Source organism: Trachemys scripta, chromosome 4, assembly GCF_013100865.1.
Source record: "Trachemys scripta elegans isolate TJP31775 chromosome 4, CAS_Tse_1.0, whole genome shotgun sequence".
NCBI classification, from domain to species: domain Eukaryota; kingdom Metazoa; phylum Chordata; order Testudines; family Emydidae; genus Trachemys; species Trachemys scripta.
This window is the reverse complement of record NC_048301.1, coordinates 140,003,653-140,026,413: the sequence shown is the minus strand read 5'-3', so window position 1 is coordinate 140,026,413 and position 22,761 is coordinate 140,003,653. Positions and strand designations below refer to the sequence as shown.

The window sequence follows — 22,761 nt, the reverse complement described above, 5'->3', positions numbered from 1 at the left end:
CTTGAAGTGGCAAAATTGGCATCAAATAATTTAGGTTAGTTTGGCAATTTACAGGAGTGAAGGGGTCCCAGCAAAGCTGCCTGGAGACCTCCACAGTCTGGACTCGCTCAATGTCATCTCCAGCAGGTCCCTGTCCTCATGACACATGTCACTCCTGGCTCTTGCCCACCCTGCCTGACCCCTAGGAGGAACCCTGCCCTCCCCCAGCCATTCTTTGAGGGCTCAGCCAGGCCATTGGGGCAGAACCAGCCCCTCCGCTCTCCCGTGGGGAAGGCTTTCCGGGGATTCATTTTCTGCTCTTCAGATTTTCTGCTCCCTTTTGTGCCCCTTCTCTCCCTGGCACAGGGAACGAGCCCTGCCTGGATTCTCCCTCTCTCCCCAGTAGGTGCTGGGATGGAGGAGGATAATCCCGAGCAGGAAGGGCTTGCAGGAAGGGAGCCTTGCGGGATGTCCCGGGGCGCTGAGCAGGGAGAGACCAGAGGGACTGGACGGCAGCAGGAGACAGAGGTGATATCTCTGGATGACACGGACATCAGGGTGGTGACAAAGCACAACCAAGCCCAGGCTGAGGCGCGCCCCTACAGCTGCTCAGACTGCGGGAAGAGCTTCAGCCAGAGCTCCCACCTGGTCCAGCACCAGCGCATCCACACGGGCCAGAAGCCCTACAAGTGCACCGAGTGCGGGAAGTGCTTTGTCCTCAGCTACAACCTCATCGATCACCAGCGCATCCACACCGGGGAGCGCCCCTACAAGTGCGGCCAGTGTGGGAAGGGCTTCATCCGGAGTTCCCACCTCTTCCAGCACCAGCGCATCCACACGGGCGAGCGGCCCTACCAGTGCAGCAAGTGCGGGAAGAGTTTCAACCGCAATTACACCCTGGTGAAGCATTACCACACCCACATCGGGGAGCAGCCCTTCATCTGCAGCGAGTGCGGGAAGAGCTTCAGCCTCGGCTCCTTCGCCCAGCACGTCCGCACCCACACGGGCGAAAAGCCCTACAGCTGTGCCGAGTGCGGCGAAAGTTTCAGCAGCAGTTCCAACTTGAGCCAGCACCGGCGCATCCACACTGGGGAGAAACCCTACAGCTGTGGCCACTGCGGGAAAAGCTTCAGCCAGAGCTCCAACCTCATCAAGCACCGGCGCATCCACACTGGAGAGAGACCCTACAGCTGCCCCGAGTGCGGCAAGACCTTCAACCAGAGCTCGTCACTCATGCAGCACCGGCGGATCCACCGCGGCGAGCGGCCCTACGAATGCACCGAGTGCGGGAAGTGCTTCATTGACAGCTCCAAGCTCAACAAGCACTGGCGCACCCACACCGGTGAGCGGCCCTACAAATGCACCAACTGCGGGAAGGGCTTCAGAGACAGCTCTGCCCTCATGAAGCACCAGCGGACCCACGCCAAGCAGATGCATCTCAGCTGTGGGGAGGGGACTCTCGAGGGAGGGAAATTGACAGGACTGCAGGGGGACTCTCTGGCAGTATATCATAGGCTAGGAAACTGAGGCGTGCATGCATATCAATCATATAAGTATTTACCAACATTCTCGTGTTCATCACAGCTTAATGGACACTTTGGAGAAGGCTTCCTTGTTCAAGGCGTGTCAGCGTGCTGGCGTTGTCCCCAACTCTAAAGCATGCCCTGCCACACCCAGTCTTTTCAAGGAGGTCCATTTCTTTCACAGAGATTAGCACACAGAACAGGAAATAGCCTTAACTTAATCTTGGCCCCAGGCTTCAGGGCCACCCCACCCCACCCCGGGGTCTCGGGCACCCCTGTTCCTGGCAGTTTCCCAGTTTCAGCCACCTCTACATAAGAACGGTCATACTAGGTCAGACCATGGTCCATCTAGCCCAGTATCCTGTCTTCTGACAGTGGCCAATGCCAGGTGCTTCAAAGGGAATGAACAGAACAGAGCAATTATCAAGTGATCCATCCCCAGTCATCCAGTCCCAGCATCTGGCAGTCAGAGGCTTAGGCACACCCAGAGCATGGGATTGCATCTATGACCATCTTGGTTAATAGCTATTGATGGATCAATCCTCCCTAAACTTAGCTAATTCTTTTTTGAACCTAGGTATATTTTTGGCCTTCACAACATCCCCTGGCAATGAGTTCCACCGGTTGACTGTGTGCTGTGTGAAGAAGTACTTCCTTCTGTTTGTTTTAAACCTGCTGCCTATTCATTTCATTGGGTGACCCCTGGTTCCTGGGTTATGTGAAGGGGTAAATAACACATCCTTATTCACTTTCTCCACACCATGATTTTATAGACCTCTCTCATAGGGATAGGTCTGTGGTTTGAGTATTGGCCTGCAAAATACAGGGTTGTGAGTGCAATTCTTAAGGGAGCCATTTAGGGATCGGGGGCGGGGGAGGAGAGTGATACTTGGGACCAGACTCAATGATCATTCAAGGACCCTTCCAGCTCTATGAGATAGGTATTACCCCCCCCCCTTAGTCTTCTCTTTTCCAAGCTGAACAATCCCAGTCTTTTTAATCTCTCCTCATATGGAAGCTGTTCCATACCCCTAATCATTTTTGTGGCCCTTCTCTATACCTTTTCCATTTTTAGCATAGCTTTTTGAGATGGGACCATCAGAACTACATGCGGTATTCAAGGTGTTGGTGTATCATGGCTTTATACAGTGGCAGGGCTTCTTCCCTGAGCCCCCCTTGCTCCAGGGACCCACCACAGGAAGTAGCTCCACGGCAGTGTGGCTTTCCCGCTCCAAGGCTCAGCCTGTCTCAATCGTTCCTCCCTCTAGCCACTTAATAGCAGCCCTTTATCGGCCCAGGTGTAGCCCAGCCATCTTTAATTAGTTGGATTAAGCTCACCTGCTCTTGGCCAGGGGGGCTGGACTTAGTCTATCCACAGGGACCAGCTACCCTGGGATACAGCCCTGGGGGGAAAGAAGGGAATATGCTGGAGTAGTCTGTCTATCTTGATTATGTTGGGTGGTGCTGTGGTTCCTGGAAAATATTAAAAGGAAATTAGATAAAAAGATGTGGGATCTTTAGATCAATGTCCGTAACCCCTGACTGCATCAGCGCTAAGGGTAGATTCTGATCTTGATGCCCATGTAAATCCCGTGTGACCCCTCTGATGTCAGTGGAGTTAGGGCTGGATTCTGATGGGTCTTATTAACAATTATTATTTGTTCCTTTAAGAGCCATGTTCAATTGCTGGATAACACACAAAGGTTCTGATCTATGTTTTTTATCCAGGCTGCTAGTGAGTTACTCTCAGTCCTGTTACAATGGGTCTCTCACACATAAACCCAGTAATTCAAAGGGCCAGAGTAAATCCAGAAGGACTCCAGGAAAGTCAACAGGATTACTCTGGATTTAAACCACTGGGACTGAGATCAGAATGCAGGCCTGACTCCAGTGATTGAGTGGGGTGCTGCTGGATTTACGCCAGGGTCACTGAGATCATAATCCAGCTCCATGATTTTAAAGTTCTATTGATACAGTACCTTAGACCGTGGAAGGAGCAGATGCTGGTGAAATTATACTTCTGTATTGACCAAAATTCTGCCTTCTGCTCCCTGAGCACTTGGGTGGGAGTGGGAGGGGCATGCTGACTGGGTCCCATTGAATGGTTAGTTGATTGTTGTTTTTGCATTTGTCTGTTTCCAATAAACTCTGATGCTTAAGGCACATCTGAGAGGAAAAGACTGTGTGTTATCATTTTAAACCTTGCTCTTTCCACTGAAATAGCTAAAAACCGTAGTTGACACATCTCTCAGCTCTCCAGCCTCAACCCCACTGAGTCTGTGGCATTTTTCTACAAGAGGCCATGAAAAGAGGGATGGGGCTCGATGGGGGATTTTTATCTCATCCTTTAACAATGGAAGTGGCACGGCTTGGAGCCGTCTCTCTGCAGCTGGGGATTTCCTCTGTTCCCGAACCAAGGGAGGCAAAGGCTCCCAGACTGGGATTCAAACCCACAGATCCCAGCACCACCCTCTTTCACAGATTCCCCACTCAGCCCCTGGTGAGCTGGTTCCTTTATTCTCCCGTTGTAAATGGGTCCCTGCAGCCTCTGATCATGTCTGTTGCTCTGCCCTAGGCTCCCTGCAATCTGTCTATATCTCTCCAGGATTGAGGGACCCAGAGATGAGCCGCCAGAAGAGCCTCTCCTGGATTATATAGACAGGAACTATCCCCTCTGTTCTCAGGTCCGGGAATGGGACATGCAGCGTTTCCCCTCTAGGGGGCTGGAGCACATGAGTTATGAGGAGAGGCTGAGGGAACTGGGATTGTTTAGTCTGCAGAAGAGAAGAGTGAGGGGGATTTGATAGCTGCTTTCAACTATCTGAAAGGGGGTTCCAAAGAGGATGGATCTAGACTGTTCTCACTGGTACCAGATGACAGAACACGGAGTAATGGTCTCAAATTGCAGTGCGGGAGGTTTAGGTTGGATAGTAGGGGGGGAAATTTCACTAGGAGGTTGGTGAAGCACTGGACTGGGTTACCTAGGGAGGTGGTGGAATCTCCATCCTTAGAGGTTTTTAAGGTCAGGCTTGACAAAGCCCTGGCTGGGATGATTTAGAGATTGGACCTGATTTGAGCAGGGGGTTGGACTAGATGACCTCCTGAGGTCCCTTCCAACCCTGATAGTCTATGATTCTAGATCCCAACATCCCACACAGAACCTCCAGAGCCCAACATTCCACCGGACTGCCATGGAACCTCCAAACACCCACACTCTGCTCTCGGCTGCCACCGAACCTCCAGGCCCCGACATTCCACTCAGCTGCCACAGAACCACCAGAGCCAACCCCCATGGAACGGCTAGACCCCAACATTCCATCTGAAATGGACCCTCGCCTAAAAGCAGCTGATTTCCTCCTGCAGAGGTTACTCTGGGGGGGGGGGGATTAGGCAGCGTGGAGCCGGAGCACTTTAACTGAGACACGGGACCCCGAACCCCAAGGAGCCCCTAATTCGGATTCCATCCGTTTCCTCTCCAATCTCTAGAAAGAGAAAGACTAGACCAGCGCCCTCAGGGAAATCTACCGCCTGCTACCCCTCCCTGGGCACATCCCCTAGGGAGAGGGCACCCCATTGCTCCCCACGCTGGTCTAATCTGTAGTGTCTTCCCCAGGGGCTCCCATATCTGGCCAGCCCAGTCTCTCCATGGGAGCCTTTGCCTACTACTGTATCCGTCAAATCCTTGGGTTAAAATCATAGAGATCGGAAGCGCCCAGGACTAGAGCGGAGGCGGGATGAGCGGGGCTGTGATAGCGCCGGGACCTTCCTGTCCCAGCAGCATTCCAGGCATCTGGGTCCCGAGCCCCGCTCCCGGCCCACGTGTGCGCAGGGCGAGTCCCCGTCTGCAGCCCCGCGCGGGGACGGAGAGAAACAGCAGCAGAGGCAGGAAATCGCTGCCTGGAGGAAGCGCTGGTGGGACTAGGGGGCCGGAGCCGAAGGCGGAGAGGGAGAGGGAGACCCCCCCCCCAGCCCGATTCGGGGCAGCGCGGGTGGGTCTGTGCAGCTGAGCCCCGCACGGTGCCCCCAGCCCAGCCCGCTCGAGGGCAGCAGGGACGGGGGCGAGGGGTACCTGGGTTTGGTATTAAAGCCCAGGCGCGTTCTCCGCTCTTAGCCCTCGCGGGAGGTCATCTCATCGAGCGCCGTCTCGCCTGTTTCCTTCCCCGGCCCGGGCGCGATCCCCCGCATGGAGCCAGGGGAAGAACCGAGGGTCCCGGATCTCCAGGGCTCCCCGGGAAGGGAGCTCCCCAGAGGCGCCCCCACAGGTGAGGAATGAGCGACGCCGGCTGGGAGCGAAGGGAAAAGCTGGGGTCCCAGCCAAGCCAGCGGGAGCCCCCCAGGTCTGTCTCCCCTCGCTGGGTATCGTCCCCAGCAGGTCCCTGTCCTCATGGCACATCTCGGATCCCACCCCTCGCAGGAGCCCTCCCCCAGCCTTTCTCTGAGGGCTCAGCTGGGATGTTGGGGCAGCCCCTCCTCTCCCCTCAGGGAAGCATTGGGGGGGGTTGCTTCTTATCTTCATGTTTCCTGCTCAGTCCCCTTTGTTATCCCCTCTCACCCCCTGGATTTTCTCTCTCTCCCAGCAGATGCCAGGACAGAGGAGGACAACTCCAAGCAGGAAGGCCCTGTGGGAGCAAAGCTGCATGGGATGTCCCATTGTCCCAAGCAGGGAGATGATGCCTGTGGGGTAGGACAACAGCAGGGAGCCCCCGCGGGGCAGAGACCTAATGATCTCGCCCAGCTGACCTCCATCCCAGCAGAGAAACCCTACAAATGCCACGAGTGCAACAAAAGCTACAGCCTGAGCTCGAACCTGAGCCGCCATCGCAGGAGCCACACGGGGGAGAGATCCCACAAATGTGCCCAGTGCGGGAAGAGCTTCCACTTCAGCTCCCAGCTTGTCCAGCACCAGATCGGCCACACTGGGGAGCGACCCTACAGATGCCCTGACTGCGGGAAGAGCTTCGGTGTGAGCTCCAACCTTCTCCAGCACCAGCGCATCCATTGGGTGGAGCGACCCTACAGCTGCGCCAACTGCGGGAAGAGCTTTGGCCACAGCTCCCTCCTGGCCCAGCACCAGCGCATCCACATGGACGAGAGACCCTACAAGTGTGGGGAGTGCGGGAAGGCTTTTGGGGTGAGCTCAGCCCTGATCCGGCACCAGCGGATCCACACGGGCGAGAGGCCTTACAAGTGTCTGGTTTGCGGAAAGAGCTTCAACCTTAGCTCCAACCTTTTCACCCATCGCAGGATCCACTGGGATGAGAAACCTTATAAATGCCCTGAATGTGGGAGGAGCTTCAGCCAGAGCTCAAGCCTCAGCCGCCACCAGATCAGCCATACGGGGGAACGACCATACAAATGCCCCGAGTGTGGAAAGTGCTTCAACCAGAGCTCCCTCCTGATCCGGCACCAGCGGATCCACACGGGGGAGCGACCCTACAGATGCTCCCAGTGCTGGAAGAGCTTCCTACGGAACTCGCAGCTGAAGAGACACCAGAGTGTCCACACTAGGTAGGGGGCAGTGGTTGATGGCTCTCTGGTACCCAGCTGGGCCTGGGCCATAGCAGTTCTACAGACCAACCAGGATCACTTGGATAACTGGGATCGTCTCAACAAGATGTGTTTTAACACAGCCAAATGCAATGCTGTACATTCAGGAATGTATGAGAATTTGCATTTAACGGGTGAAGGACTGTATACTGGGACACAGTGACTCTGAATAGGACTTACGGGTCCTGGTGGATAACCAGTTGACCATCAGCTCCCAGTGTGATGCTCTAGCTAAGAGGGTAATGTGATTCTTCATTCTATAAACTGGGGAATATTGGCTGCTACTCTGAAACAGAGAGGGAGTATCGCCTCTGTATGCGGCATTGGGGAGACCATTGGAGGAGATTGCATAGGGTTACCATCCGTCCGTATTTCCCCAGACATGTCCGGCTTTTGTGTCTTTAAATAGCCATCCGGGAGGAATTGGTAACAAGGTTATAAGATCCGGGATTTTTCCCCCTCCCCTCCTCTCCCTCCCTTCTATGCAGAGTGCGGCGTGGTGATTGGGCGGCTGGGCCCGATTGCATCGCTCCCATTGGCCTCCAGGAGCCAGAGCCCCTCCCCTGCTTCCCCCCCCCCCCCCCCGCTGCCTGCAGCCCAGTGGGTGTAACAACACAAACTGCCCCGCCTGCAGCGAGTTTTGACTACACGTGGAGCCAGCATCTGACCGGCATGGGCATAGTAAGGGGAGTCCCGGGGGGCAGTCAGGGAGCAGGGGGAGGGTTGGATAGGCCTGTCTGGGGTGGGGGTGTGAATATGGGGTGGGGGGGCGGCGGGTTATAGTTTTTGTGGTGCCCGAGCTTCAGCAATATCCAGGGCCGGGGGCCCTTCTCCAGCAATATTTGGAGCTGGGTCTCTCCACCGGCCCTGCCTGGAGCGGGCCCCGGCCTCCACCTGCCACCCCCCTCTGCGCATCCTCCCCCCGCAGATCCTCCCCCTGTCCCTGGCCGAAAGAAAGCAACGCGCCCCTCTCCCCTGCCTGCTTGTGCACATTCCTACCCTGCTTCCTGCGGCAATTGCTGTCTGCTGCCCCAGGGTCCTAGTGCCCCCCAACCACTAATGGCAGGGCAGGCTGCCCTTACCCTGCCCTTCCACCCTAGCCCTGAGCCTCTCCAATGCCCCAAACCCCTCATCCTCAGCCCCAACCCTCATCCCCCTGCACCCTAATCCTCTGCTCCATCCATGAGCCCCCTCCTTCATCATGAACCCCTCATCCTCAGCCCCAACCCTCATCCCCCCGCACCCTAATCCTCTGCTCCATCCATGAGCCCCCTCCATCATGAACCCCTCATCCTCAGCCCCACAGCCCTCACCCCTGCACCCTCTCCTAGCCCCAAACTCATCCCAAACCCCCTCCCCCTTCCCACACACCCCTCCTGCCCTCAAACTCCCTCCCAAAGCCTGCACCCCCTCCCTTTGCACTGCCTCCCACCCCCAAACTCCATCCCAGAGCCTGCACCCCTCACCCCCTCCTGCACACCCACCCCCTGCCCCAGCCCAGACCCTGCACCCAGCACCCAAACTCTATCCCAGAGCCTGCACCCCTCCTACACCCTAATCCCCAGCCCAGGATCTGCACCCCAGACCTCCTCCCTCCACCCAACCCCCCTCCCAGAGCCTTAGGCAGGTGGAGGGGGGGGGGCAGGTTCTGGGCACCACCAACATTTCTACAAACCTGCCACCCATGGCAGTCAGGGGACAGGTAGGGTCCTAGGGGGGCAGTTAGGCTGGGGGGTTCTCAGGAGGGGGCAGTCAGGGGACAAGAAGCAGGGGGGCTTGGGGGTTCTGAGGGGGGAAGTCAGGGGGTGGGAAGTGGGAGGGAGTGGATGGGGGTGGGGCAGGGCTAGGGCGGGGCTCCCCCCACCCCCCCACCCCGTGTCCTCTTTTTTGATTGTGGAAATACGGTAACCCTAAGGCTGCGTCCAGTTCTGGAATGCACCTTTCAGAAAGGGTGTTGACAAATTAGAAAGGGTTCAGAAAAGAGCCACAAGAACAATGTGAGGTCTGGGAAACCTTCCTTGTAGTGAGCCACTAAAGAGGTTTGATCTATTTAGCTTATCCAAGAGAAGATGAGTCAATGACTGGATCCCAGTACCTACATGGGGAGGAGAATTTTGATAGCAGAAGGCTCTTCAGAGTAGCAGCCAAAGGCTAAATGAGATCCAGTGGAAGGAAGCTGAAGGGAGACAAATTCAGACTGGAAATAAGGTGTGAATTTCTAGCCGTGGGGGAATTAACCACTGGAACAACTCACTGAGGGATGTGGTGGATTCCCCATCACTTGGAGTCTTTACACACCAAGCCTGGACCACTGTAACAGCTCCGCTCTAGCGCCACCAGAAGTTCTGGGCTGGCTGCAGGAATCACGCGGTGAGGTTCGTTGGCTGGGGTTATGCAGGAGGTCAGGCCGGGTGGTCAGAATGGTCCCTTCTGGCTATAAACTCTACGAATCCCTCACCCCTGTCTGCCCAGCTGTGGGAGGCAGAGTGTGATAGAGACACAAAATGAAGGATTCACATAAACGTATCAAGGCAGGAAGAACTAAGACTAAGAGGCCACGTGGTCCTCAAAGTCAGCAGATCTGGGTTGTATTCCTGCCTTGGCTACTGACTGGCTGTGTGTCCTTGGGCAAGTCCCTTTCCCTCTCTGTGCCTCAGTTTACCCTCTTGCCCTTTCTGTTTTCCCTTGTGAGTCCTTTGGGGCAGGGACTGTCCTTGCTCTGGGTGTGTGCTGTGGCTGGCACAATGGGGCCCTGATCTGGGGTGGGCCTGTGGGTGTGGCTATAATAGAAATAACTAATGAAGTGGGAAGCTTTAGCATCATTTACAAATGACTCTGTCGCCTCCTCCTTGTGTTGCTTTATCCTTGCTGGAAGTGACGTCCCGCAACCCAGGCCTGTTGGCTAAGCAAAATGAGACCTTACCCTCAACTCCACGGCATTTCTCTGTTTGTCAATCAGACAACTGGTAGGGGGTAAATGGGGGACACACAGAGCTCCTGGCATGGGGAAAAGAGGGAGCTGGTGAGGACACAGAGAGCCCCTGACATGGGAGTGATGGGGGGACACACAGAGCCCCTGGAATGGGGAAGAGGGGGCAATCGGGGGGGGCACAGAATTCCTGGGATAGGGCCAAGGTTCAGGTAGTCCCTGAAGTAGAGGGGGCTGGGAGGGTGGTATACAGGGAGCTTGTGGGGGATGTGGGGGGGATGCACAAACCGGGGAGTCTTGAGTAGGAGTAAATAGGTTATTTTATCTCTGCATTTGGCATTGGTGCCACCACTTCTGGAATCCTGTGTCCAGTGCCGAAACCCACAATTCAAGAAGGATGTTGATACATTGGAGAGGGGTCAGAGAAGAGCTACAAGAATGATTAAAGGATTAGAAAACCTGCCTTAATAGTGACAGACTCAAGGAGCTCAACCTATTTAACTTTCCAAAGAGAAGGTTAGGGGGTGACTTGATCCCAGTCTGTAAGTACCTATATGAAGAACAAATATTTAATAATGGGCTCTTCAGTCTAGCAGAGATCCAATGGCTGGAAGTTGAAGCTAGACAAATTCAGACTGGAAATAAGGCGTAAATTTTTAACAGTGAGAGTAATTAACCACTGGAACAATTTACCAAGGGTTGTAGTGGATTCTCCATCACTGACCATTTTTAAATGGAGATTGGATGAATTTCTAAAAGCTCTGCTCTAGGAATTATTTTGGAGCAGGTCTCTGCCCTTTGTTATCCAGGAGATCAGAAGAAATGATCACAATGGTCCCTTCTGGCCTTGGAATCTATGAGGAGCCCCTGTGGGTACAATGAACAGAGCGAACAGAAGAAACAAAGTGTGGGACCCGTTAGCATAGAGTGTAGGTCACTTCAGGAGCTGAAATGAGCGATATGTCAGAGCCCTTCAGTCCCAGCTCCTACCCCACATCCCTGGGGCCTCCCAGGAGGTCTCCAGCAGAACTACAGAAGAGGAGACTTTGATTGGGGGATGGGTTTAATTTGAGATCGAGAACACCGTTATGGAGAGGAGCTCTCCACGTCTGCTGTGATACTTCACCTGTTCCGCGCTCCAGCTGTTCCTGGAGAATGGACCCATGGGTGGGGGTTGACACAGTGGGACAAACAAGGGCACATTAATTGGGACACAGGACTCTGAGCCCTTAAGGGGGCCTGTAATTCTGATCCCATGTGTTTTCTCTCCAATCTCGAGAGAGCATCCACAGGGAAATCTACCGCCTGGTACCCCTCCCTGGGCACATAGCACCCCATTGCTCCCCACGCTGGTCTAGTCTGTAGTGTCTTCCCCAGGGGCTCGATATCTGACCAGCCCAGCCCAGCCACTCCGTGTTAGGAGCCTTTTCATAATACTGCATCCGGCAAATCCCTGGGTTAAAAACATAGAGCTCAGAAGCGCCCAGGACTAGAGCGGAGCCAGGATGAGCGGGGCTGTGACAGCGCCGGGACCCTCCTGTCCCAGCAGCATCCCGGGCTCCCAGCCCGTGTGTGCGCAGGGCCCAGTCCCCATCTGCCGCCCCACACAACCCAGGCGAGAATCGCCCCGGCCGGGCGGTGAGTGGGGACCCCGGGGGCAGGGGAGAGGGAGAGAAACAGCAGGAGAAATCTCTGCCTGGAGGAAGCAGCCGCAGCCACAAGGGGATCGGAGCTGACCCCCGGCTGGGACTGGAGAGCCCCCGCCCCAGCAGCCAGCTGGGAGGCAGTGTGGGGTGGGGGTCAGGGCAGCAGGGACTGGGGCTGGGAAGGGGTTTGGTCAAGCCCCGGCGCGTTCTCTGCCCCGAGCCCTGGGCGGGGATTTCACCGAGGAGGATTCCCGGACCGGCCGCGATGCCCAGCATGGAGCCAGGGGAAGAGCCGAGGCTCCCAGATCTCCAGGGATCCAGGGAAAGGGAGATCCCCAGAGGTGCCCGCACACGTCAGAGACCCGTGGGGATGGGGGGGAGCAGGGCTGTATCCTGGGAAGTAGGGACCCTCTAAGGGGGCTGGATGGAAACCTAGAGAAAGCCTGAGCTCCAGGTGCAATGCTCTGGCTAGGATGGTAACAGGATCCTTGGATCCATAAACAGGGAACTAACCCAGTAGTGGCAGGGAGGGGGTATCACCTCTATAGAATCATAGAAGATTTGGGTTGGAAGGGACCTCAGGAGGTCACCTAGTCCAACCCCCTGCTCAAAGCAGGACCACTAAATCATCCCTAGGGCAATGACCATTACAGGAGGCTGTGTCCAGTTCTGGTATCCACCCTTCAAGAAAGGACGTTGCGAAAGTGGAGGGGGTTCAAAGAAGAGCCATGAAAAGGATGTGAGGTCTGGGTAACCTGCTTCCAGCTGAGGCCCCAAAGAAGCTCAATCAATTAGGCTTTTCCAGAAGGAGGTGACTTGATGCCACTCGTCCCTCTGTGGGGAGGAGATCGCTCAGAGCAGAGGGCTCTTCAATCTAGCAGCCAAAGACAGAGCAAGCTTCAGGAGCTGAAGCGAGACACATTCAGACTAGAAATAAGGGGCGAGCCGGGGAATGAAGCACTGGGGTACGTTACCAAGGGCGTTGGTGGGTTCGCCATCACCTGGGGTCTTTAGGGAAAGATTGGGGGTGTTTCTAAAAGCTCTGCTCTGGTGAAAGCAGAAGCTGGTTAGATGCAGGAGTCACTGGCTGAGATGCTCCAGCCTGAGTTACACAGGACTAGGTCATCACCATGGTCCCTTCTGGCCTTTGCATCTGTGTATGTTCCCTCACTCCCAGCAGGTGCCAGGACAGCAGGTGAGGAGAAGCCCCAGCTGGACGGGCCTGTGGAAGCAGAGCCTCAACGGACATCCCAGAGCGCCAAGTGGGGAGATGCCAACGGGCCAGGGTGGCAGCAGAGAGATCTTCAGGAGGGAAGAGGCTTGTGGGCACTCGGGGTCCTTATGGGGATGCAGCAGGGGGAGCAAGCCTACCACTGCCCCGACTGCGGAAAGGGTTTCAGCCAGAGCACAAACCTCCTAACCCACCGGCGAGCACACCTGGAGGAGAGACCCTACGAATGCCCTGATTGCGGGAAGGCCTTCAGCTGGCGCTCCCACCTGCTGGAGCACCAACGCATCCACACCGGGGAGCACCCCTACCAGTGCGGGGAGTGCGGCAAGAACTTCAGCTGGAGTTCGGCCCTGATCCAGCACCAGAGCACTCACACGGGCGAGCGGCCCTACCGCTGCCCCGACTGTGGGAAGAGCTTCAGCCGTGGCTCCAACCTGCTGCAGCACAAGCGGATCCACACGGGGGAGAGGCCCTACTGATGCCCCGAGTGCGGGGAGAGCTTTGGCCACAGCTCACACCTGGTGCGGCACCAGTGCATCCACACGGGCCACAAGCCCTACAAGTGCATGGAGTGTGGGAAGAGCTTCATCTCCAGCACCTGCCTCCTGCGGCACCGGCGCATCCACACGGGAGAGAAACCCTTCACCTGCCTGCCGTGCGGGACGCGCTTCAGCCACGGCTCCTCCCTGCTGCGCCACCAGCGGGCCCACAAGGGCGAGCGCCCCTGCTTGTGCAGCCAGTGCGGGAAGGGCTTCAGCCAGAGCTCCTACCTCTCTGAGCACCTGCGCACCCCCACCGGCAAGCGCCCCTACAAGTGGCCCCACTGCGGGAGGGCCTTCGCCCAGAGCTCCATGTTGGCCCGGCACCAGGGGGCCCACACCAGCGAGCACCACTTCCCCTTCTTTGGCTGTGGGGGGAGTTGATGCAGGGCAGGGAGGCTGCTGCAAACACTCACGCTCCTTCGGCTGGGGAGAACCTGCTGCTGCCTCCAGCTGGGCTCCTGCCCCAGGACCCTCAGCCATTGCATCAAGTTGAGAGTCTGCAAAAGTGGGTTATGGAGACACTTCTCCCTGGGGTCCTTCCCCGTTAACCCCTGGGGGGACATACCACTGCATCAGGCTCAGGGTTTTGGCACTGGTGAGGTCTCTTCCAACCCTGATATTCTATGATTCCAGTGGTGGATCATGCAGCCACATCCCACTGCATTCAGCTGGGGCCCTGGCCTGGAGAACCCCGGGGGGATACATGTCACTGATCTGGCTGGGGTCCTGTGCTAGTGGAATCCAGAGGGGACATGACACTGGCTCAGGATAAAGGTCTGCCATCTCCCTGTGGTTCTGGCTGAGTGGCCCTATAGCAGGGGTTTTCAAACTGTGGGTCGCGACCCAGTACTGGGTCACGGAATGGAAGGCACTGGGTCGCAGCGGCTCTGGTCAGCGCCGTGGGTCCTGTTAAAAGTCCCATTGATGGTGCTGCCCGGCTAAGGCAGGCTAGTCCCTACCTGTTCTGACACCGCGCTGCGCCCTGGAAGCAGTCAGCAGCAGGTCTGGCTCCTAGGTGGGAGGGACATGTGGCTCCACGCACTGCCCCCGTCCCAATCACTGGCTCCGCACTCCACTGTCGGGGGGGGGGCATGGTTCCTGCACGCGAGAGCCTCGCGGAGCCGCTTGCACACCTCTGCCTAGGAGCCGGACCTGCTGCTGGCCACTTCCGGGGCGCAGTGCAGTCCGCGGTGCCAGGACAGGCAGGAAGCCTGCCTTAGCACCCCTGCTACACCGCTGACCGGGAGCTGCCCGAGATACGCCCGCACCCCAACCCCACACCCCAATCCCCTGCCCCAGCCCTGAGCCCCCCCAAACCAGAGCCCCTTTCTGCACCCCAAACCACTCATCCCCGGCCTCAGCCCAGAGCCTGCCCACCCAGCCCAGAGCCCTGACCCCCTCCCACACTCCAACCCCCTGCCCTGAGCCCTCCCAAACCCAGAGCCCCCTCCCACACCCTAAACCCCTCATCCCCAGCTCCGGTGGGTCGCGGGCATCAACAATTTTCTTCAACTGGGTCGCCAGAAAAAAAGTTTGAAACCCACTGCCCTACAGGATAGGGGTCACTGATCAAACCTCAGTGGCCCTTGGAGGGATGTGCCACCACATCAGGCTGAGGGTCTGCAGTGACGGATTATGGAGCCAGCTGGGATCCTGGCCTGGTAGCCCTCATGGGGCACATTACTACATTGTGTCTCACCTCTCCCCACCTGGGATTGAACCTAGTACCTCTTGTTTCCTAGACCTATGCCTCCCTCCTGTCTGCAATAAAGGACATGTTGCCTGCGAGGCACTGACAAACCCATCATTTAGCTGTTAGAGAGAGACATAGGCACCCTGTTAGCACAGGTTACAGCCAGCCTGAGGATCACTGGATTATGTACCCACATTCCCTTGGTTGGTCTGTTTATAGGGCTCAAACCCACAACCTCTGGGTTTCCACTGCCCTATGTTCTCTGCTTGGTTCAGGTCCCATTCAACCAGGCTGAGAGTCTGAGAGGTAAAAACAAGCACCGCTACCTCTCTGTCATGCCCTCTTTCCTCCTGCTGGTGGCATCAATATGCGCCATCAGCTCACAATAAATTGAGTGGATCATCAGGCTGTGGCCAACCCTCTCTTTTATTACATGGAAGAAGTAAGTGTGTGTGAGAGAGAGAGAGTTGGAGGGAGAAGCACAGTGCATGGGTCCTGGACCATATGGGGGTTACATCAGGGGGTCCATAGAGAAGATGGACCAGTCAGAGGTAGCACATATTATTGGAACACCTAGGAGCCTCAGTCAGGCTCCAGGACCGCACTGTGGTGGGTGCTGTACATTATTTATTAGGTGTATTATGGTAACACCTAGGAGCACTGGTCAGGTACCAGGACTGCACCATGGTGGGTGCTGTACATTATTTATTAGGTATTGTAACGGGTTGCCCCCTCCCCCTTCCAGGGACCTTGGCCAAACTGGACAGTCACTACGCAAGAGGATAAATGGACACAAGTCAGATATCAGGAAGGACAATATACAAAAACCTGTAGGAGAACACTTCAACCTCCCTGGCCACACAATAGCAGATGTAAAAGTAGCCATCTTACAGCAAAAAAACTTTAGGACCAGACTCCAAAGAGAAACTGCTGAGCTCCAGTTCATTTGCAAATTTGACACCATCAGATCAGGATTAAACAAAGACTGTGAATGGCTATCCCACTACAGAAGCAGTTTCTCTTCCCTTGGTGTTCTCACCTCAACTGCTAGCAGAGCACCTCACCCTCCCTGACTGAACTAACCTCGTTATCTCCAGACTGATTTATACCTGCCTCTGGAGATTTCCATTACTTGCGTCTGATGAAGCGGGCATTCACCCACCCCAGTTCTGTCTTGTCTCTCCCTTATCCCTCCTATAACAGCCCATGCTCCCCCCAAATCCCAAACCTTCTCCCAGGTCTCCATGTTTTTAATGTACCTGTGGGCTTTGGTCACTTGCCACCTTCTAACCTAGTTTAAAGCCCTCCTCACTTGGTTAGCCAGTCTGTAGCCAAATATGCTCTTCCCCTTCCTCGATAGGTGGACCCCATCTCTGCTTAGCAGCCCTTCTTCCTGGAACAGCATCTGTGGTCAAGCAAGCTGAAGCCCTCCTGGCGACCCTCGGGAGTGGGGGAGTGGCATGGGGCCAGGGTAGGCAGGAAGCCTGCCTTAGCGGCAACCACGCTGCATCACCAAATGGGAGCTGCTGGAGGTAAATGGTGCCCGGTGGGAGGCTGCACCCGAACCCCCAGCCCTGAGCCCCTTCTGGAGCCAGCACCCCAAACTCCCTCCTGCACCCCAAGCCCCAGCCCTGAGCCCCCTCCCAGAGCCAGCACCCCCAAACCAGCCCTGAGCCCCCTCCTGCACCCCTGAGCCCCCTCCCAGAGCCAACACCCCATACCTCCTCCTGCAACCCAACCCCCTGCCCCAGCCCTCACCCCCCTCCCAGAGCTTGCACCCTTCACCCCCTCCTGCACCCCAACCCCCAGCCCTCAACCCCCTCCCAGAGCTTGCACCCCTCAGCCCCTCCTGCACCCCAACCCCCTGCCCCAGGCTCAGCCCAGAGCCCCCTCCCACACTGTGAACCCCTCGGCCCCAGCCCAGAGCCCGCACCCCCTCCCGCACTCCAACCCCCTGCCCAGCCCAGTGAAGGTGAGTGAGGGTGGGGGACAGCGAGTGTGGGGGGGATGGAGGGAATGGGCTGGGGCTTTGGGGAAGGGTCAGGAATAGATCATGGGTTGCCCTTAAATTCAAAAAGTGATCTTGGGCATAAAAAGGGTTGGAGATCACTGCCCTACACTAACCAGTCCCCTCCCTGCCTTTCCACTCGCACGAGAGGCTGCCGGCTGATCATTCCCATCCCCTGCCCCGGCCCCTGCCAGCCCTCTGGGGCTCCCTAGCCCTACCACGCGCCCACAGCTCCCCGCCCTGATCATGAATATGCAGAAGAAGGTGGCTCTGAACTCTCCAGCATGCCCCGAGTAAATGGCCAGCCCTGCCCATGGTGCATTGCAAAGGGAGACTCCATTTCCCAGAGTCCCTTGCAACGGGGATTGCACTAAACGTGGGACAGGCTCCCACCCCCAGCCTGTTCCCACCCCCTTAGTCCCCAGGGCTGCTGGGGTAGGAACTGTGGCTGGAGCAGCCGGCCTGCAGCTCCCTGGTGGTTCCCCCTTGGGGGCTTGGCCGCTCTGCAGGGACGTCATGCAGGAGAATGACAAGAGCTTGATCTCGCTGGGTGAGCAGCGGCTGCCCCTCGGGGATCGGGGGGTTCGGAGGTGCCCCAGGGGGAGGCTTCAGTTCAGGACTCCTCCCCACCCCCTTGGGTTCCTGAGGGAACCGCCCCTGGAACCCCACCACCCCCATACGATAGAGGCAGTGGGGCCAGCTGCCCCTCCCACGCCCCTAAGTGCTGAGCTCTGCCTCTCCGTCCCCACCAGCAACAGCTGGAGACCCCCCGCGTCTCCAAGAGACCCTTAAATTCTCCACAATCCCCTGCCCTCCCTGAGCAGCATCTCCCTGAACGCTGCCCCCCTCACTCACTCTCTCTCTCTCACACACACACACACTTTCCATCCACACAGGGAGGAGAGGAAGTGTGTGCAGGTGGTGGGCTGAGAGGATGGGTGTGCATGGGGAGAGGGGGGTGCACACACATGTGCAAGCGGGGAAGAGCCGGGTGTACATGTGCAAGGAAGGTGCTGCTAGACCCCGTCTCTGGGGCTACGGGGAGTGTCATGGGGGTGCACTTACCACCCAAGCCCCTCTGGGGTCAGGACACGACAGGGATTCGTCTAGCTTCAGCACCCCCTTTTGTCGGCTGATCTGGCTTTGCCGTGGTGGTGTTCTGGGTGACTCAGCCCTCAAGCCAGGTCACACTTCAAGTTCAGTGCTCTTCTGGGATATCCAAGTCCAGCTGTAACTGGTCAGGCCCCAAGCTGGCCTCTTCACAGTCCCTTCACCCACTTCCCCTGGTCCCACAGCAAAATCATAAAAATGGAAGTCCATCCACCTGCGCTGAGGTGGGACCAAGTAAACCTAGACCAGGGGTAGGCAACCTATGGCACGTGCACCGAAGGCGGCATGCAAGCTGATTTTCAGTGGCACTCACACTGCCCGGGTCCTGGCCACCGGTCCGGGGGGCTCTGCATTTTAATTTAATTTTAAATGAAGCTTCTTAAACATTTTAAAAACCTTATTTACTTTAAATACAACAATAGTTTAGTTATATATTATAGACTTATAGAAAGAGACCTTCTAAAAACATTAACATATATTACGGGCACGCAAAACCTTAAATTAGAGTGAATAAATGAAGACTCGGCACACCACTTCTGAAAGGTTGCTGACCCCTGACCTAGACCATCCCTGACAGCTGTTTGTCCAGCCTGTTCTTAAAAACCTCCAATGACGGGGACTCCACAAACTCCAGCCCGGGAACATGTTGCCTCTGAACTATCCATAGAGTTAGAAAGTTTTTCCTAATATCTAACCTAAAGCTCCCTTGCTACAGATTAAGCCCATTGCATCTTGTCCTACTTTCAGCTGATCACTGTCCTTTTTATAATAGCACTTGGCATATTTTAAGACTGTTATCAGGTCCCCCCCCTCAGTCTTCTTTTCTCAAGACTGAACATGCCCAGTTTTTTTAAAACCTTTCCTCATAGGTCAGGTTTTCTGAACCTTTTATTGTTTTTGTTGCTGGTCTCCGGACTCTCTTCAGAGTCCAAAGAACAGCCTCTTTCCTAAAATGTGGTGCCCAGACTGTGCCCCGGTTCTCCAGCTGGGGTGTCCCCCAGTGCCGAGTAGAGCAGGACAATTATCTCCTGTGTCTTACACACAACACTCCTGTCAATACACCCCAAAGTCCTTCCAAATTAAACAGAACCTAGCAAAATCACACTCTTCTTTCACAGAGTAGCAGATCCCAGGGCTTCTCCCTGGGCCCCCTCCATAAAGCTCAAAACTACGAACAAAATTAAACACCCCCAAAGCATTTCTCACCCCTCTCCACTCTTGGGCCAGTCACACTGTGATGGGGGAACAGACGCTCTCGGCCCCGTTTCTATGGGTACAGTGGAATTGGGGAGATGCGCACTCTAGGCTAGGGTGACCAGATAGCAAATGTGACAAATCAGGACGGGGGTTGGGGGGTAATAGGTGCCCATATAAGAAAAAGCCCTGAATATCGGAACTGTCCCTATAAAATCAGGATATCTGGTCACCCTACTCTAGGCCCTGTCTCTATGGTTACAGTGGAGCTAAGGAGATGCGCACTCTAGACCCCATCTCTATGGTTATAGCAAAGCTGGGGAGATGTGCATGCTTGGCCCTGCTCTATGGTTACATGCAGGCATGGGGAAATGCACATTCTAGGCCCCATCTCTTTGGATACGGGGGAGCCAGGGAAGTGCATGCTCTAGATAGAGTCTCTATGGTTATGGTTGAGCCTGGAAGATGCACACTCTAAGCTGGGTCTCTACGGTTACTGGCTGGGCAGGGAGATTTGTGCTCTGAGTCCCATCGCTATTTACTGGGGTTAGGGTTGGGAATATGCGCTCTAAGCCCTGGCTCTGTGGTTACAGGTGGGCAGAAGAGACGTGCATTCTTCTAAGCCCATCTCTGTGGTTACAGGCGGGCTAGAGAGACGTGTTCTCTAGACCCCATCTCTATGGTTACAGGAGTGCATGGAGACTTACATTCTAGGCCATGTCCCTCTGGCCAGGTATTACATTGTGCAAGGTGGGGAACCAAAGGGAGTGACGTCAGGGAAACCTTGAGAGGGGACTACAGAGAGAGGGGAGAATCCCTTTTAAAAAATATTATTATTTTTGCGGGGATTTTCTATTCATTGTCTTGTTTGCATAATTGTATGGAAATTAGGGGATTGGCTCACTTGCATAAACCCTCCCGATTTCTGAGCCTGCAGCCACGACATCATGGAGGGTGGTATAAATGATGCTTCTGGGCAGGGTAGATGCCTTCCACTGATGCCCAGGCCTATAACAACTCCGACGATTCACTGGGTGTAGCCAGGATCTTCCCTGCCAGGGTGAGGGAAGGGTTTGGGGGTTTTCGCTTCCTGCCCATCAGGTTTTCTGCTCTGTGACAAACCCCTTTGCTGCCCCTTCTCTCCCCAGCAGGGAACGAGCCCCGGCTGGATTCTCTTTCTCTCCCAGCAGGTTCCAGGACCAGGAAGAGGAATCCCCAGCAAGAAGAGCCTGTGGGGGCAGAGCTGCAAGGGATGCCCCACAGCCCTGAGCAGGGAGACGCTGGCCAAAGCCAGGGAAGGAGAGGACAGCAGCAGGGAAAGACAGAGGGAGAACCCACTGATGAAGAATGTTCTAAGAAGCTCCTTGACTTGCAAAGAATCTGCACAGCAGAGAGACCCTATAAATGCCCCGAATGCGGGAAAAGCTTCACCCAGAGCTCTATGCTCATCCGCCACGAGAGATCCCACACGGGAGAAAAACCCTACACATGCTCTGTCTGCGGGAAGAGTTTTAGTCAGAGGTCCAATCACATGCAGCATCAGAGGATCCACACGGGGGAGCGACCCTATAAATGCACTGACTGTGGGAAGAGCTTCTCTCTGAGCTCCCGCCTGCTCCAGCATCAGATGGTCCATACTGGAGAGCGGCCTTACAAATGCCCTGACTGTGGGAAGAGCTTCAATCAGAAGTCCAACCTGAAGCAGCACCAGAGAATCCACACAGGGGAGCGACCCTACCAACGCCCTGATTATGGAGAAAGCCACTCTCTCAGCCCACCCCAGGGGATCCATAAAGTAGAGAGACCCTATAAGTGTCCCCAATGTGGAAAATGCTTCCGTGTGAGCTCGCACCTTATTAGACACCAAGTCACCCACACGGGAGAGCGACCCTATAAATGCTCCGTCTGCGGGAGAAGCTTCTCACTGAGTTCTCACCTCATCCGGCACCGGATAGTCCACACAGAGGATAAACCCTACATCTGCACTGAGTGTGGGAAGAAGTTTAGCCTGAGCTCCAGGCTCGATAGACACCTGAGAACCCACACGGGAGAGAGACCCTATAAATGCCCCAACTGCGGGAGTGGCTTCGTCGACAGCTCTGCTCTTATTAAGCACCAGAGGATTCACACTGGGGAGCGACCCTATACCTGCCCTGAATGTGGGAAGAGCTTTGGTCGGAGCTCGTACCTTATCACCCATCAGAGAACTCATACGGGAGAGAGACCCTATAAATGCCCCGACTGCGGGAAAAGCTTTGTCGGCAGCTCTGATCTTAATAAACACCAGCGCACCCACACGGGAGAGCGCCCCTATAACTGCCCTGAATGTGGGAAGAGCTTCAGCCGGAGCTCAAACCTTCTTGCCCATCAGAGAATCCACACGCGTTCCTTCACTCCTGCTCAGGGATGTGGTTAGGGAGATTTTGAATGTTGGCATTAAACATTTTGGGGGGTTTATTTATTTGATCACTTGGCTCCCATGTAGTCTCTTATTTCCAAACCCTGCTCGTGCCTTGTTCATCCTGTGTTTTAATACGGTTAAATGTATACATCTGGGAACAGAAAGTGTCCGCCAGACTTACAGGATGGAGGACTGCCCTGGGAATCAGGGACTCTGAAAAAGATTTGGAAGTTATGGTAGATAATCAGCTGAACATGAGCTCTCCCTGCGACGCTGTAGCCAAAAGATCTAATGCAATCCTGGGATGCATAAACAGGGGACTCTCAAGTGGGAGTAGAGCCATTCTTTTACCTTTGTATTTGGCACTTTTGCAACCACTGCTGGAATCCTGTGTCCAGTTCTGGTACCTACAATTCAAGAAGGATGTTGATAAATTGGAGAGGGGTCAGAGAAGAGCCACGAGAATGATTAAAGGATTGGAAAGCCTTATGGTGGCAGACTCTAGGAGCTCAATCTATTTAGCTGAACAAAGAGAAGATTATGGGGTGACTTGATCACAGTCTATAAGTAACTCCATAGGAAAAAAATATTTAATAATGGGTTCTTCAGTCTAGCAGAGAAAGATCTAACACTAGCCAGTGGCTGGAAGTTGAAGCCAGACAAATTCAGCCTGGAAATAAGGCATAATTTTTTAATGGTGAGAGTAATTAACCATTGGAGAACTGGCCAGGGGTTGTGGTGGATTCTCCATCACTGACAATTTTTAAATCAAGATGGAATGTTTTTCTGGAAGTTCTGCGCTAGGAATTATTTTGGGGAAGCTCTATGGACTGTGCGAAACAGGAGGTCAGACTAGATGACCACAATGGCTTTAGAATCTGTGGATCTACATAAAGCCTTGGAAGGAATAATTTTTTTAGTCAGTAAATGTCAATTTCAGCATGCACACACAAACCAA

General features: G+C 55.3%; 1 pseudogene; it reads left to right on the top strand.

Annotated features, from left to right (window-relative positions):
- The first annotated feature begins 6 nt into the window (after positions 1-6).
- Positions 7-22,428, top strand: LOC117876316 (annotated as a pseudogene).
- The last annotated feature ends 333 nt before the right edge of the window (positions 22,429-22,761 follow it).